The 15,253-nt window shown below is 37.0% G+C and overlaps 1 protein-coding gene across 7 annotated transcripts in view; it reads left to right on the top strand.

The window, feature by feature from the left end:
* GTDC1 (glycosyltransferase like domain containing 1) overlaps window positions 1–15,253 on the top strand; it is a 202,838-nt gene that overhangs the window by 97,915 nt on the left and 89,670 nt on the right. The gene's annotated exons all lie outside the window — the stretch shown is intronic.

Here is a 15,253-nt window from a genome sequence, read left to right as displayed (position 1 = left end):
AGCCTGTCCTGAGCAAGTTGTACAAACTTGCATTGTTCAGGATGAGTGATTTCCCACTTGTTTTAGTGATTACCCACTTGTTCTAGTCTTTAAAGAGTTGCTTGCTCCCCAGCTCTGTATATGTTTGAACAGGAGAGGTCAAAGAAGAAAAAGAAATGCTAGAAAATGGTAAAAGTGATAAGCCAGTAGTTAAGAAGCTATATTTCCCTTGGTGTTCTGCAGTGGGATTTTATTCCCTCCTCCCCCCTCCTACCTCTTCTTTTATTGTTTTCCAGGTAGGTGAAAAGCATCCCAGTAGCAGGGAGCAGACCTGCAGATGTTGGCATTAGTTGCAGTGGTAGCTGTTCTTCAGTCTTTCTAAGTTACTCTAAAGGACGTTTTTTATTACCCTTGTTTCAGAGCCTGTCTTGAAATTAGCAGTGGGTTATGTGACTCAAAGGGAACATTCGCTAGATCCTTTTCACTTTTGATTAAACCTAGCACAATTGTTTTTCCTCTTACAAGGGACTCTCCTCCCACCAAACAGGAACTTTGCTTCAATGGGACTGGCACTAAATAGAGTATGATTCTGCAATTTGATTATACTCTTAAAGCCAACACGATACTGGGTATGTTGTTTTTAATCTGAAATAAGGATGGAAAGCACCATAATGACTTTGCCAGAATACAGCTTTTGATCTGATAAGTTCTGGCCACACTTGATGTCTTTGTCACCCACCAGCTTGTACTTATAGTTCTGTCAGAGCATAGGCTGAATGTACATTTGTGGTAGTTTGGGGTGGTGAGGTTTTTGGTACAGAAGCTGAGGTTATATTCTCCATTAATGTTCACGCTGCAAGGTTTACATTTCAGTGTCTTGTAAAACTTTATATTCCAAAGCACTGATGCAAATAATTTAGAAATCAGTGTTTAAAGTTAAGTCTTCAAAACTTATGTTTTCAGCAAGTGGGTTAAAATCCTCCACTGTTCTTTAGGGACTTGGCTGCCTGGATGGAGCGGTGGACAGTACCCTGCCTGTGTATCTTTGAGGATCTACTATTGCTTCTTAGAGATCATATATTTCAAGAGCAAGGCAATGCTATGAATGCTCAGCATATTTGATATCGAGCCACTTTAAAAGGGTCTTGTGGCTTTGGCATACTTTTGGAAGTCATGTGGCCCAAGCGTCTTTTTGGAGATGAAGTTGTGATAACCCTGTCTCATATATTAAATCAGCTCTTTTGCACTTGTCAGCCCTGGCAGATGGGGTCAAATGAGACCTGACAAATTAGTCTGAAGTCATACACTCAGTGATCATTTGTCCAAAGCAGAAGGTGATAAAGTGGGTAAAATCATTAGACTACTACCCGAACTGGTAAAGGAGGAAGATGTCACATTTTATTGTGTGCTCTTCTTAATGTCCCGGTCTGGTATTAAATCTCATCTCACAAAGCAGGACACCGTTCATGTTTTGTGATTGTTGCACTTGAAATTATATCAAAGAGCTGTTTTCAGCAGTGATGGACAAAATCAAGATGTTCATGAGCAACTGTGTGTCCGTAAACTTTTTCAGCAGAGTAACCACAAACACAGATTAACTATCAGTTCTATTATTTCTAATACATAATAAATTCAACAACTGATCCTTTTGTAAGATCTGGGTGTTTTTAGACAAATCCCAGTATCATCAGAGTTAAAAAAAAGAAGGAAGGAAGGACTGCTGCTGCATGACTCTGAAGTTTTTTGGATTTTGACCTTTAGCTGCAACCAATATTTATTATTTCTTTTCAAGATCATGTTTTAAATAATGTTGAATGCACCTGATGTTGTGTCAACTGCATGCTGGTTGGTTTTTTTCTTTAACTCAGACTGCATTAGCATAGTGACTGAGTGGAGATTGAGGAGAAAAAGGTTAAGGAAAATTGTGTCCAAGCTAAAATTTATAAAGCAAGCTCTTAGCCCAGAGTGTTTTTCAAGTTATTTTCAAATGGTAATTTGCTTTATCCAAACCAAACTCATACAGTGTAAGTAAGTGATTATTTGCATGACTGAATCATTTCAGTGCCTGCAGTCTTTTTAAAATGCATAATTTTGTTGAGATGTTAGGAAAATATTTTAAAATTCTTAAGGCAAAATAACCAGGGTAATTTTTTTTTTTTTTTCATTGACCTCTTTTATTTTGTGTGTGAATGTCTCAGGGTGTGTTTGTGTCTGAAACATAATCTGCATTTTGGATTTGGGAGGGAGGTAGTCAAAGAAATCACCCTCATGCATGTGATGGTGATCTTTTAAGATAGTTTAAGATTAATATTGCAATTGTAGAGCAAAATATATTTGACCCTTGAGAAAGAGCATGTCACACGGGTTAATCTGGTAGCATATCTACCTCTTAATGTAATTACTGTAGGTGATGGGTACACAAACTAGCACAAGCAACAGATTAAATGAAGGTATAAGGAGGAACATTACCCTAGGAAACACTTGTGAATACTATTAGAGGTACTGTTAGATATATGCATAATGTATCTTTAAATGTTTCAGATGGGCACCTAATCACTGCTTTTTTGCTTTTGAGAAGAAGTTATCAATGCTTTTTTATAAAGATTCTTCTTTTTAATAAATATTTGTCATAATGGCGCAATTTGTGTTCCCAGAGCAAACTACCAGACTGTGGTCCTTATCTGACAATGAGAGGAGATGAAAGGATTTGAGGATTTAGCAGAATAAGAAATTTACTGACTTAATCCTCCTGTATTCTGGTTCTCACAATGACTAGCTTCCATATTGCTTGCTGTGGTGCCACAACTACTCCATATATAATCACCCTCTATCATTCCTGACTTGGAATTCTCCCCTTCATGTATTCTGATGAAGTGTGTTATGTAGAAATACATACTGGAGTACTTCTAAGCCTGGAGTGAAAAAGGCCTTCAGAGTCGAGTCTGTCACTTCGTAGTGCATAGGTATTTCAGGAGGTGGAGATGACCTTACTTATGTTGCATATCAGTGTATGGGGTTTTATAACAGGGAATTAAGTACATTGTAATTCACACACTGTCATTGGCTTAATTTCAGTATATTTTCTATTATAATGTAAATAAAATCCTAAATATTTGGGGCTTGGGTTTGTTTTTCTATGCAATCAATAGAGTCTTTTTTGATGCAACCTATTTCCACTTTTCCACTAGAAAACAATGATCCAGAAAGAAAATCGCCTTTCTAGTGATTCTGTCTTTGCTATTCACATCTCTATTTGCCATCAGAGCCTTCTGGAATACCTCTGCAAGGTCTTTTGTGATATTTTATATAAATTCTCTTGGTTCATCTGCATCCATTGCTGTGTGTGGCAGTCAGCAGACTGAGGTCAGATAAGGTACTCTTTGGAATTCATTTAAATTAGAATTGTAATATAGATTTTGGTTATTATTTCTATTCCTGTGACTGTAGTATATCTGTATTATTATCATGATGTGGTAGAAGAGGCAGATTTTTTATAAGCAACAATGGAGTAAAGTTCCTAAGAGCTCAAAATGTACATTGGACTAAGGTGAAATAATATAAAAGAAGCATGAGAGGATGAGGATTACAGCAGAAAACAAAAATAGTTTTGTTTAAGTGGAACTTGTTATCGAACATCTTGTACTATCTCTTACACATTTTGATGCAGAATTAAAAATTTTAGACCTGTTTCTTAATTTGTTTTTATAATTCAGTGCAGTTAAAAGGACATTTTCGACCATGTGATTTTATATTTTTTTTAGTTATAGTTGTAAGAGGGGCAGAATTTGCAATTTAGGGAGTACTTTAGGGACAGTCAGTGGAGTTCCTTGATAAAGCTTAAGTTTTTAAAAGACACTGATAGGATCTCTTGTACAGAAATGTGACTGTCACATGTGGGGGAGCCTGTTTTGTGAAAAACAGGAAAAAAATGCATCAGTTAGACCAGGCTTGGAGGGCTGAGCTGCACACCTCTGTTTAGATAACTAAGTGAATCTAATCATATTGTTATACAATAGTTTTGCTGTGTGGGAAAAATACATATGTCAACAAGCAAGGAGAGTCTTGAGTCCATGGAAGCTCAAAGCTATAGATGGGCACTGGGGACATATCTGTGTTGCACAGAGAGAAGTTCAGCAGTGGTATCCATGTGAACTCTAGTGAACTGTCTTGCATACAGGAAGCAGTATACCGTAGAAGAGCAGTTTTTGGCTAATTAACCTTCCAGTAAAATAGCATATATTAGCTTAGGTGGGGTACTATGCTAATGATAGTGATTCTGGTACTGAGGCTAGCTACTGCCTTTGGTGGTGGCTTAGGCATCTCCATGGTGTGCCGTGCTCTCTCTGGTAGGTATAGCCTCCCTGCCACCACAGTTTATGGGTAGTTAGCATAATTAGAAAATACCAATAGACTGCTTCTACCTTGGGGCTTGATGCTGAAGAACTGGGTGATGGAAATTACTCCCCTAAATGTCTTTCCTCCTCACCTGCTGTGAGCAGGTTTTGAGGGTTAATGTTGGCACTCTGAGTTACGCAACAAGCATGAGGGATGCTGTCAAGATCTGGGACACAGCGCCTATTGGGAGGTGGGTGCAGTATAAGTTCAAAAGGGGCATAAAATGGACTTTTTCAGCTCTAGAGCCTTTAGTAGCAGGTTGGTTACCTTCTGCATCTGTAGGGTAAGTGCTAAGTGCAGGTAGCTGCACCTACAGTAAGGGGTGGTGGTTGAGTAAAGGGTGCCTCAAGCATCCATATTCAGTGGGGCTTTCTTACAGGTGCTTCCTCTGTGTATGCATTGTGTGCCACTGGGGAGGTGGGTGATGATGCAGGAGTTCCCATTCTTGCTCTGGATCGTGAAGGAGTAGCAGTCACCCCAGCCTGGTCTTCCATGTAGAACAAGCCAGTTTTATCCCCAGAATAATTATCCCCAGAATTCTCCAGCAGAAGACTGAGAGTGCCCTTCTAGAGGAGGTCCTGGCTGAACAGTGTGCTGGGATGTATTAATTTTGAAAACTTTCTAAAATGTAGTTTCAACTATTCAGGGATAAGAATAGTTTTACTGACTCTTATCTGTTATATAGATATCTATCTATATAACTAAATGCTATCATAATACCCATTTAGTCTCACAACAGCTCACAAGGATACTTAAGCAGAATTCTCTGTACAACCTAGTTTTTTATTATGTTGGGTATTGCTCATGTTGCATACAACACATTCCCGTGAAACTTGCATTTTGTATTTAGAGAAATTTCTCTGGAGAGTTAAGGTCTTGTAAAACATTCTTGTTCTACAGCGTGAACGAATTATTGTACTCTGGGGAACTAAAAGTGAAGTGTACTGAAGAAAAGAATTTTTTCATTAAAATGCAGTTTATATTGATAAAACAGATTACTAGCATTTGATGAAATGTGAAACTTGGATCTACACATATCGCTAAATCGCCAGTAGGTTTGTTTTGGCAAGAAGAATAGTATGTAATGTATATCAGGACCAATCGTTATACAGTACCTGTTAGTTTTGTATTAGATTAAATTGTCTTTCACTAAAGTACTTGAAAAAAACCCCTACTATATCTGTATCTTGAAGTAGCAGAATGTGGTAACCAAGAATATTAGAAAATAAAAGCTGTCGTGTTATCAGTTTTGGCACAGTCATTTATCAATCAGTATTTTAAACATTGACAAGTGGTAATTTAATAGGGAATGACCCTGTTGGCAGGAAGTTCTAATGACAGATGATGCAAACTCATTTATCACTATGGGGCTGTGCTGGCTTCTTACCTTTCTCAGTATCACAGCTCATATTTTCCAAGTCTGGGATGTGAGAAGCCACAAAGGGCAAAACCTGTGGCACCGAGCCTATAACCACTCCCATCTAATCTGATTAACCCCTTAGCTGCAAATTTCTCTGCAGTATATCCGGTAAGATCTAAAAGTTCTCATACTGATTTAAATGCCATTTGATTTTTAAGTAGGTTTTGCCATAATGCTCATAAGCATTTTCCCATAGTCAGTTTTTTGGAAACATTCAAGTTGTGTCACTTTGAATAGGAAGTTGAGACACACTGGTACTTGGCTTTCAAAAACAAACTGCATTCTAATAATTAATAGCACATTTCATTAGCAGGCATTGAAAATATTGCATGCGGTGCCCTATACAATGGGCAGCTATTATTATTATTATTATCATCATCATCGTTATTACTCCAGAAGGAAATTGATGCATTCAGAAGTTTAATTGATTCGTGCATATTCATGTGGGAAGTCAGTGGTAGAGTCACGACTGGACTGGATTATTATGTGCTTCCATGCATAATAATTTCTGTGTTGCTTGTAAGGAGAATAGACTACCTTGCTGTAATAAGTGTGGACGTTTGCAGTTGAGAGATGTCATGGGAGAGGAGGTGAAAATGACACCTTCATTAGCAAGTAGTATGGATGGCACTTTTAATTCTTATGGTCCATCAGTAAAACAGGAATTAAACTGTACTTGGAATAAAAACAATAATATATTTTAACCTTAATTTTTACAGTAGCAAAAGTTTTCATTGATTTGATGATTTTATGTTAACTTCTTTACAGCATAATGAATGCAAGCCCTGCTTTGGGCTTTCTTTGCCTCCCTGCTGTTCTCTTATCAGTTCTTTCTGTTTTTTTTTCACAACAGTCTTACTCCTTGAGGCTAGGACTAGGTTAAATATCATCCCCATGCAGTATGATTCAGACATGAAATTTTTCCAGAGTTTACATCAAATTGTTGTAATAAAGATGTAAGTTTAAATTTAATTGATTAAAATTGTTATGGCAGACTTGTGTTTAGGGTAGAAAAAGGCTATTGGTTATTATTGTAGAATCCTACAAAGTGCTAAATACCCTCATTTTCACTGCACTTATTGAGAGCTGAAGGTGATTGGCACTCCGTGTGAGTACACTATTAAAAGAGGTTGAAAGAGGTGGCATACAAAACTAAATGCTGAATATTGAGTGATGTGGCTGCTTCCAGTTTGGTTCCAATCCATGTGAAGGTACAGACTTAAAATCCTTCACGTGTGTGAAAGATGGTTTTTATAGACAAGGCCGTCCCCATGGAATTCTGCATTTTAAAATACTGCCCTTCACTATTTAGAAAATTCCGTATTTTTTATTGTGAAATTCATGTATATTACATAGAAGCAGAGGTGGATTTTTTTGTTGTTTAAAGTGATTTCATGCTTACAGAATTGTAACAGAGAGGGAAGTTGTGTTGGGCATACTATTTCTTAGTTGCCACATGAGGCAGTGACAGAAGCTTATTACTTAAATATTCTGTGTAGTTGTTGTTCTAATATAATGGGAAAGCAGGTGATGTGCTGCAAATTGCAGAAGAGGTAAGGAGTAGGAAGGGATATCTGACTTCTTGGAGATTCTTCGCTGAGAATACAGAGTATTTTGAGAAATAATTTTCAGGGGAGCAAAGGAATCTCTGTTGCTGGTCGTGGGGCAATGGCAATACCTTTAGAAAAAGAATGCAGTACTAGTTTTGGGGAAAAAAACCTCCAAAACAATGAAAACGCAAGGAATCAGGACCTTTTAAAAGAGTGGTGGAATAGATAGCCTTCCAAATCATTGTTAAATGCAAAACTAAGACTTTAAGTGGGTTGAATGTGCTTCGAGCACTGTTGTGTGCTAGATTGCAGACCAGTTCAAGATAAAGTCAGAGATACGATTAGATGGTGTCAGTGGAGAAGATACAAAGACTTTCTATGGGGATTTCAAAGAATAAAGAATAAGAGAACAAAATGACATGATGGAATACATAAAATCACAGTTTTAAGTTTGAAGAGGAAATTTGAAACAGAGCTCTCCAGTCCTATGGAGATGACCTTTATGTAATGTGTAGGAACAAGTTTATACAGATGCTTAATTTATACATAACAAAATGGGATGAAGTTAAATTGTTTTTAATTTTGCTAAATCACAGATAACTTCTTTGGTGTGCAGAGACTTTTAATCTGTTTAGGTTTTTTTTTTTTTCTTTTTCTGCTTTTACATTTCTGGACATTTATTATTTTATATTTTGGAAATTGCCCCTGCTCAGTTGTGTCTCCCAAATGAAATAGTCCGCTCTTCTTCTCCTTAAATAATTCAAATACCATGCATTAAAAAAAATTGAAAATCCCAATGTAAACATACCAGAAGCGCTTTCAAGGTAGGAGGCTGTTCACCTTTTCTGTTGAAGTTGCGTGTCTAAATAGTAATGAACATTCATCAGAGTTTTGGGCATATGAGCACCAAGTAGTAGGGATGCTAGTTGGGGAACTATGGGAGATCCAAGTCCAGTAACAATTTCTCAGCTTCTTTTTCCTCAAGTATTCCAATTCAAATATTCAGCCTTTGAATACCTACTAAGGGGGGGCTTCAGAATATCTGGAAAGGGTCTTTTTATCTAGTGATAGGACAAGGGGGGATAACTTTAAACTGACAGAGGGTAGATTTTGATTAGGTATTAGGAAGCAGTTAGGCACTGGAACAGATTGCCTGGAGAAGCTGTGGCTGCCCCATCCCTGGCAGTGTTCAAGGCCAGGTTGGATGGGGCTTTGAGCAGCCTAGTCTAGCGGAATGTGTCCCTGCCTGTGGCAGGGAGGTTGAACTAGATGGTCTTTAAGGTTACTTCCAATTCAAATCACTCTGTGACCTATGATAAGTATGTATGAGAAGAGATGTTTGGTATATAATAAGGGTTGTGTTGTGTTTTTTAGCAATGGGGCATTCTGTGTGTTGAGAATCCATATTTGCAGTAGAGGGGTTTTGGATATTTTATAACAAGATATTATTATGTTCAGTCTGTTTTTCAACCAATGTTATATATATTAACTATAGCGAGAAAGAATTAGATATTATGTTGAATCAGTCAACCTCTGATTCTCTGAATTTTATCGTGAATTCCTCACAAAACCTGTGCCAGTTTCCTGTGACTCCTTAGCATTACTCACCTTAGGCTTACAGAAAACTAAAGACTTTGTCTTTGGTGTGCTGTATTTCCTGTCCGCCTTAGAACCTTGGGACTCATCAGCAGACCATGTTTCTCTATTTTTGTCAGTGCCCAACCAGCCATGGGGCTAATGGTGTGTAAAGTCTTGCCATCATAACAGAGCCCTCATTTTTCCATTTCACCTCTTTTGTGAGCTCTTTTTGTTTAGAAACCACAAGTGTCAGTTATGCACCAGTTGCAGACACTCTAATTTCTCCAGGATAGATTTGGTATTATGTTCCCTTCTCTGTGCCAGAATACTCATCATGGATGCTCTGCATTGGGGTTACTTGACTTTGCCCTCAAAACCTCCCAGAGCTATTCACAGTCATGTTGTCCTCTAAATGCTCTGAGCATTTTTCATTTCCAGCTGTTGGTTCTCATATATGTTAAATAGAGAAGCAAGCAGATCTTCCTTCCCTTGGTCACTTTTGATTCTAATTGGTGAAGTAGTCTATATGGCTATGGAATTAAATACTGAGTTAAATAACGTGCAGATATTTAGTCAGTTTCCTGCTGGAGATGGACCAAGCAGCAGTGTAGCTGTACCATACCAAACTAAAAAAAAAAACAAACCCAGAAAAACCCTTATGTGATTTTCATACACCATACAAAAGATATTTTTTTTTAATATACAGATCGGTGTGTCTATGTAAAGCACTGAAAAATAGTTGTTCTGGTCACACGTGTTCCAGGAAGATTGATTTAAGCTGTGAAACAGGTATAGAGAATTGTTAGTAGGATGATTAGGAGAATCTGTATTAAAAGATCATCATCAGCAGATTAAAAGAGTATGGTTCACTTGTCCTAGCAAAATAAAGGTTGAGAAGGGAATATATGTTAATCTTTATAAATACAGTCAGAGGATAAATGCCATGAAAGAGGAGGAATTATTGAAGTTGCAGGATAATCCTTACAGCATCCACTAGATATAAATTGGTCATTATTTAAATGACTCAGACTGGAAATGAATCAAAGGGTGTGCAGGGCAGTTTGGTTTGGGTTTGGGGTTTTTTTGTTTGTTTGTTTGTTTTTCCTGAGAGGCATTTGGTTTTAAATGACTGTTGAAACATTATTCAAAAATAAGAGGAACTTGATAAATTCATAGAAAGGTTGGTTAACTGGTGCAGGAATAGTGCCAGGCTGTTGCAGATGTTTGCTCTGATGATATCCTCAAAAGGAAGGGGAAGAAAGATGGACGATGAGATGGCCACATACTGGCTTTAGTCTTGAGACCATAGTCTTGAGCCCTGAACTGGCCCATGAAGGAAATGATGTATTTCCAGCACCTCTAAAAGACACGATGGAAAATCAGTCTGTTTTATATACTGTGCAGTGTTTAACTTATATTTCATTAGTCAGATATTTCATAAATGCACAGTGTCCTGCAAGGTATCTCTTGCTCATTTGTTAAAACTCTGTCTGCATTTGGAATTGGGGTGAATTTTTTATTAGCCAGATTAGTAATGACTGTGGTGGGAAAGTAAAAAAAAATGAGAGGAATGTTTTTGCCTGTCTAGGTGAAGTGGGTTCACCTGGGCATTTTAGTGCTTTTGAAGAAAGCCACCTCACAGCCAGTGCTTTTGGTCCCTCAACAACTTTTCCATTGACACTGGATTTTCTGAGGCATCGGTCTTGGACTTTGTTGTTTTGTGGTAGCATGCACAACCCTTGGCAGACAGCACACACTGAAGTGATACCAAGGGCTGACAATCACAGTGCTTGGGAAAAGTATTAGGTGAGATGTGCTTCAGCAAAAACTGCCTAAAGACAAAATGTTTTAGTACCATGGCTTTGTATGCATCCTTCTCGATTTTGCCTTGTTTTACTTCTGCTCACTGAAGCATTTGGAGGAAATTCTTCTGTTGAGCTCATTGGAGTCAGAATGAGTTTATTTTAATTTTTTTTTATTTTGATGAGTCTGTATGGCTCTTTCATTTTCATCCTTGTGTAGAAGAGTTTAATACTAAAATTGCCTCAGTCTTCACTAGAAGCAAATGGAGCACAGAAAGAGCTTCTAATGCAGTCATTCATTTCAGTGACTGAAATTTTGTCTGTCCTTAAACTTCATTGGACGTCTTTTGATTTAAGAGTTCACTTGTGTTATCTGCCATCTGATTTTGAATTACCAATTTTGAATTACGTGACTATATATGGAAAAGAGAGGATGGGACTTAGTTTTTGTGCCTAAACTGACTTTTGTTCATAGAATCCTAGAATGGTTTGGTTTGGAAGGAACCTTAAACTTCATTTAGTTTCAATCCCTGCCATGGGAGGGACACTTTCCACTAAACCAGGTTGCTTAGAACCCCATCCAGCCTAACCTTGACGTCCAGCCTGGCCTGAGCTTGTTACCAATAAAAGCAGGGATTGTTTGTCAGGATTGCTGATAATTACAATAATAATAATAATTTCTTTTTTTTTTAAAGCACAATAGCAGGTAAAAAATTACCTTTTTTTCTTTTCCCCAGTGAAATCATGTATGTTATCCATAAAGTTGAGCATTATTATGACATTAAACCAGTATATCATTGGTTGTGAAAGCAGCTGAACTCTTTTCAGAGGTACCCAATGCTGAACTTGCTAGTGCATCTAAATGTTAGCAACTTAATATTCTGCGAGTGTCACTTCATTTGGGCTAGCAATAAGTTCAGTCATTGTGCTGCAGAGGAATGTTTAAAGCTGCAATGTGCATTGGAGTCTGTTTGTTTGCAGCAGATGATTTGCCTAAGCTTTGATGCGCAGTCACTTTCTGACATTTGTGTATTTCAGCAGTGAACAATGTAAACTCATTTTCTGAGCACTTTGATTACTTGCACATAGCACTGCCCGTGGCATGTGACAGAGAAGAGCACTCTATCCACTAATCAGATAGATATGCTTCAAGCGTATTTACACAAAATAATGAAAACAGCTGTTAGATACCTTTAAACTTGAGTGTGTTTTGTTATTAATCTACTAGCCCGTACACATGACACTATAATTCTTCGCTCACTCAAGTTGCCTTTAATGACACAGTAATAAAACGGAGAGGGATGAAAGTAATGGAATTGTAGAATGTAATGCCTCAATTGTTCTACAGTGTCTTCCTTTTTGCCAAAATAAACCACAATTAGGTCCATATGGTGTTTTGAAGTTTTCAAGCAATGACCCTAATAAAAAGTAATGAATTTCTGACAAAAGAAAGCATGGTGCTCTTTTAAGCAGATATCTTCGCTATTGATCTAGTTATGATTGCAGACTGATATGCTAATAGAAGAAGAAAGGTTCAATGTGCCTGGTACAAGCACTTTCATTTGTGGTTTATTTTATTCTTATGAAATTCAGATTGAAAAGGTAGAAACATGTTGTAATCCATCAGTTACGACTCCCTTTTAAAAGACCTACTATAAAGAAAACAAATGGATTTTTCTTGACAAAATTGGAGTTTGGAAAGCATTTGTTAACTTGAAGTTTCAAAAGCAAATTTTAACAAGAAGAATGCCTCATAACGATGAAGATGCTTTGTTTGGATATATGAAATTTGACTTGAGTACCTTATAGTCTTTGGAGGTCTATGCTCTGTTATTTACTTATCTCCTTTAACCTTTTCATGTGGGAATTTGAGTGATACTCCATTTTATCTAGGAAGTCAAACTACCCGTAGAGCAGTTGTTCAGTAAGTACAAATACTCAAAATGCAATGACTAGGGAGGATGTGCAGCTCATCCGCCTATATAGTACATAGCTATGGGCAACCATTAAAAAAGTATGGTGTGTCAGTGTTATTCCAATGCAGTAATGATGCCTGAAGTATGGGTAATCTAGCTTTAATAGAGAGAGGATAAGGCAGGTTCTGGAAACAGATACTAGGGGAAGGAGAAAATAAATAGCTAATTTGATGAACCTTCACTGTTAGTGGTTGTTGAATGAATGTTCATACCATGTACATGCAGTCCTAAATGACTGAATGGAAAAGCATCTGCTGGATAATGTACATTATTGTAATTATTTTACTTCAAGTAGAGTAGTTAATGTTGAGCAAGGCCTATAGTCTTTCAACATGAAACTATTTAGAGTATCCTTTCAGGAAAATTTACCTTGTCTACCTTTGATTGCTGCTGGAAACTCGAGTGGCTCCTTTGCTGGTAAATTAGGAGTCTATTTATTTAATGGACTCATTTCACTATTGCCTGTCCACTATTGCCTGTCCACTATTGCTAAAACTATTGAGCTGCTTTTCAGGCTTCTCAGTTTAGTCTTTGCTGCATCTTTGAAAAGTAACCTAATTTTGGCCTCAATAACCCTTGCTGTTTTTAATTTATATGTGCTACCTTTTACACTGGTAATTTCTCTATCTCCTTATGTATCACATGCTTTTGTGTGGTAGTCTGAGTGGAAAACTGCCTTGTTCGTGGGCATGTTTATCCTCATGGGCATGTTTATCCTCAACAACATATTTTGCTTTCATAAACAAGGTAAATGGATTGCTATATTCCAGTGCTTTTCTCCTTTCTGAAAATAGATGTTTGTCTAATTTCTCACCTTCTTGTATGGCATGCCTCAATGAGATGTGAATGATTAAATTTTTTTTTATTGTGAGCATGTTTAATATCAATTGACTGGTGGTTGGGAAATGGGGCTTGCCTTCTGGACGAGGGTGTGGGCTGTGGGAGAAACTAATCTCACTTCAGATTATAAAATTTGCATTATTTCTGTTACTTCAAATTCTAATAAAAGGAAAATAAAAGTGAGAATTCTCATCATATATTTAAAGTATGTATGAATTGATTTTTTCTTGATTCAGTTTTGATGTTAAAAGCTTTAAGAAATAGTTTTACGCTGTTCAATAGTTTTAAATTCTATTTTTAAAAAATTCATCAAGGATAGGTAGCCTAGGAGCTGACCGCTTTTAAAGCATGCTAGTTTCTATAGCCAGTGGTGGATGAGAAATGTTGAGCTTTTCACTGTGACTGAACAGCTTTCCCAGGAAGCTGGATAGAAGCAACAGTGTTTGCTGTGGTTCCTCATGCACCACTCATGCTTTGGTGCTAGCATTGAGCTGTCCTCCTATAACATAAATAATAACAAACATGTTGAAATATTTTCAATACTGAAAACTCAGAAAAAGCATGGTAGTTTTCAAATGCTTGAATGAAACCAAGAGCTATAGGACTTATTCATTAATATATAAGGACCAAATTCTGCAAGGGGGTACTCCCTTGACAATTCTAAATACCATCAGAAGACTTTAGAAATTTTGCCTTATTTTTTTATAAAATTCAGTTGAAATTGACATTTCTAAGTAATTTGAAGTTCTTGGTATACCTGCAAAGGCTTCTACAAGCATACGTTCCTACTTTTGAAATCTGAAGTTTTGACCATTTGTGGTGTCCCAGGTTTTGGCCATTAGTCTGGAAAAGTGATCACTCTGGCCACTGCTGATTCGGGATTTCATTCATTTGATAAAAGTACCCCAAATGTTCTTATTCCCATATTACTAGTACTTTTCCTTGCACTGTGATAGCACCTGCTACATCCCGTGACTTTCCAACAGGTGATGATAATGCAGTCACTAATGCACCTAAAAAAAGACAATATTGGGCTTCTTATGTTTAGTATAACTGTGTACTTATGATCAGTTCTATAGATGAGTAAGTACAGTCGTATTGACTTTTCTTGGTCTGCATGTATGTTTTCAAGACTAGCTCCTTAATGAACAGTAATTATTATTACAGAGCCCTTAATTTGTAGGACAAATTGTTGTGTTATAGGTCTGATGTAAAATCAGGTCTTGACAAAGGGAAAACAGTTTTGAATCCTTCATGAAAAATCCAAAAGTTTTCTTTTTTCTTTTTTTTTTTTTTTGTGTGTCTGTTTATATACATGTATCTTTAGAGATGTTCTGTGACTTTTACTTAATTTCTTATTACATTCAAGTTCCTTTAAAAGCAACGTCCATTAATGTGTAATGATCAGAGGTGCTGATTTTTAGCAGTAGACTGGGGGGGGCAAGTATAAGAAAACACTTATTGTTCCATATTTTGGAAACACAAGCTAGTTGTGGAGGTTATGTTCAAAATAGCAGGAACTAGTATGGCAGCATTTTAGTAAATTGGGATATAAACAAACATCTGTTGCAGGAATATAGAAATGACATCATAAAGGATGTATGCAAAAAATTAATTGAAAAAGAATGATGCAGAATTGCAGCATGACTTTAAGTCTGAATTGATTTTTGCCTTCAGAGTGAAAGTGGGATTTTTGTGCAACATTCCAATACT

Source organism: Neopsephotus bourkii, unplaced genomic scaffold, assembly GCF_033783945.1.
Source record: "Neopsephotus bourkii isolate Nb327-2 ecotype Australia unplaced genomic scaffold, CSIRO-AGI_Nbou_v1 NB_1181, whole genome shotgun sequence".
Lineage (NCBI taxonomy): Eukaryota > Metazoa > Chordata > Aves > Psittaciformes > Psittacidae > Neopsephotus > Neopsephotus bourkii.
This window is presented reverse-complemented; position numbering and strand designations above follow the sequence as displayed.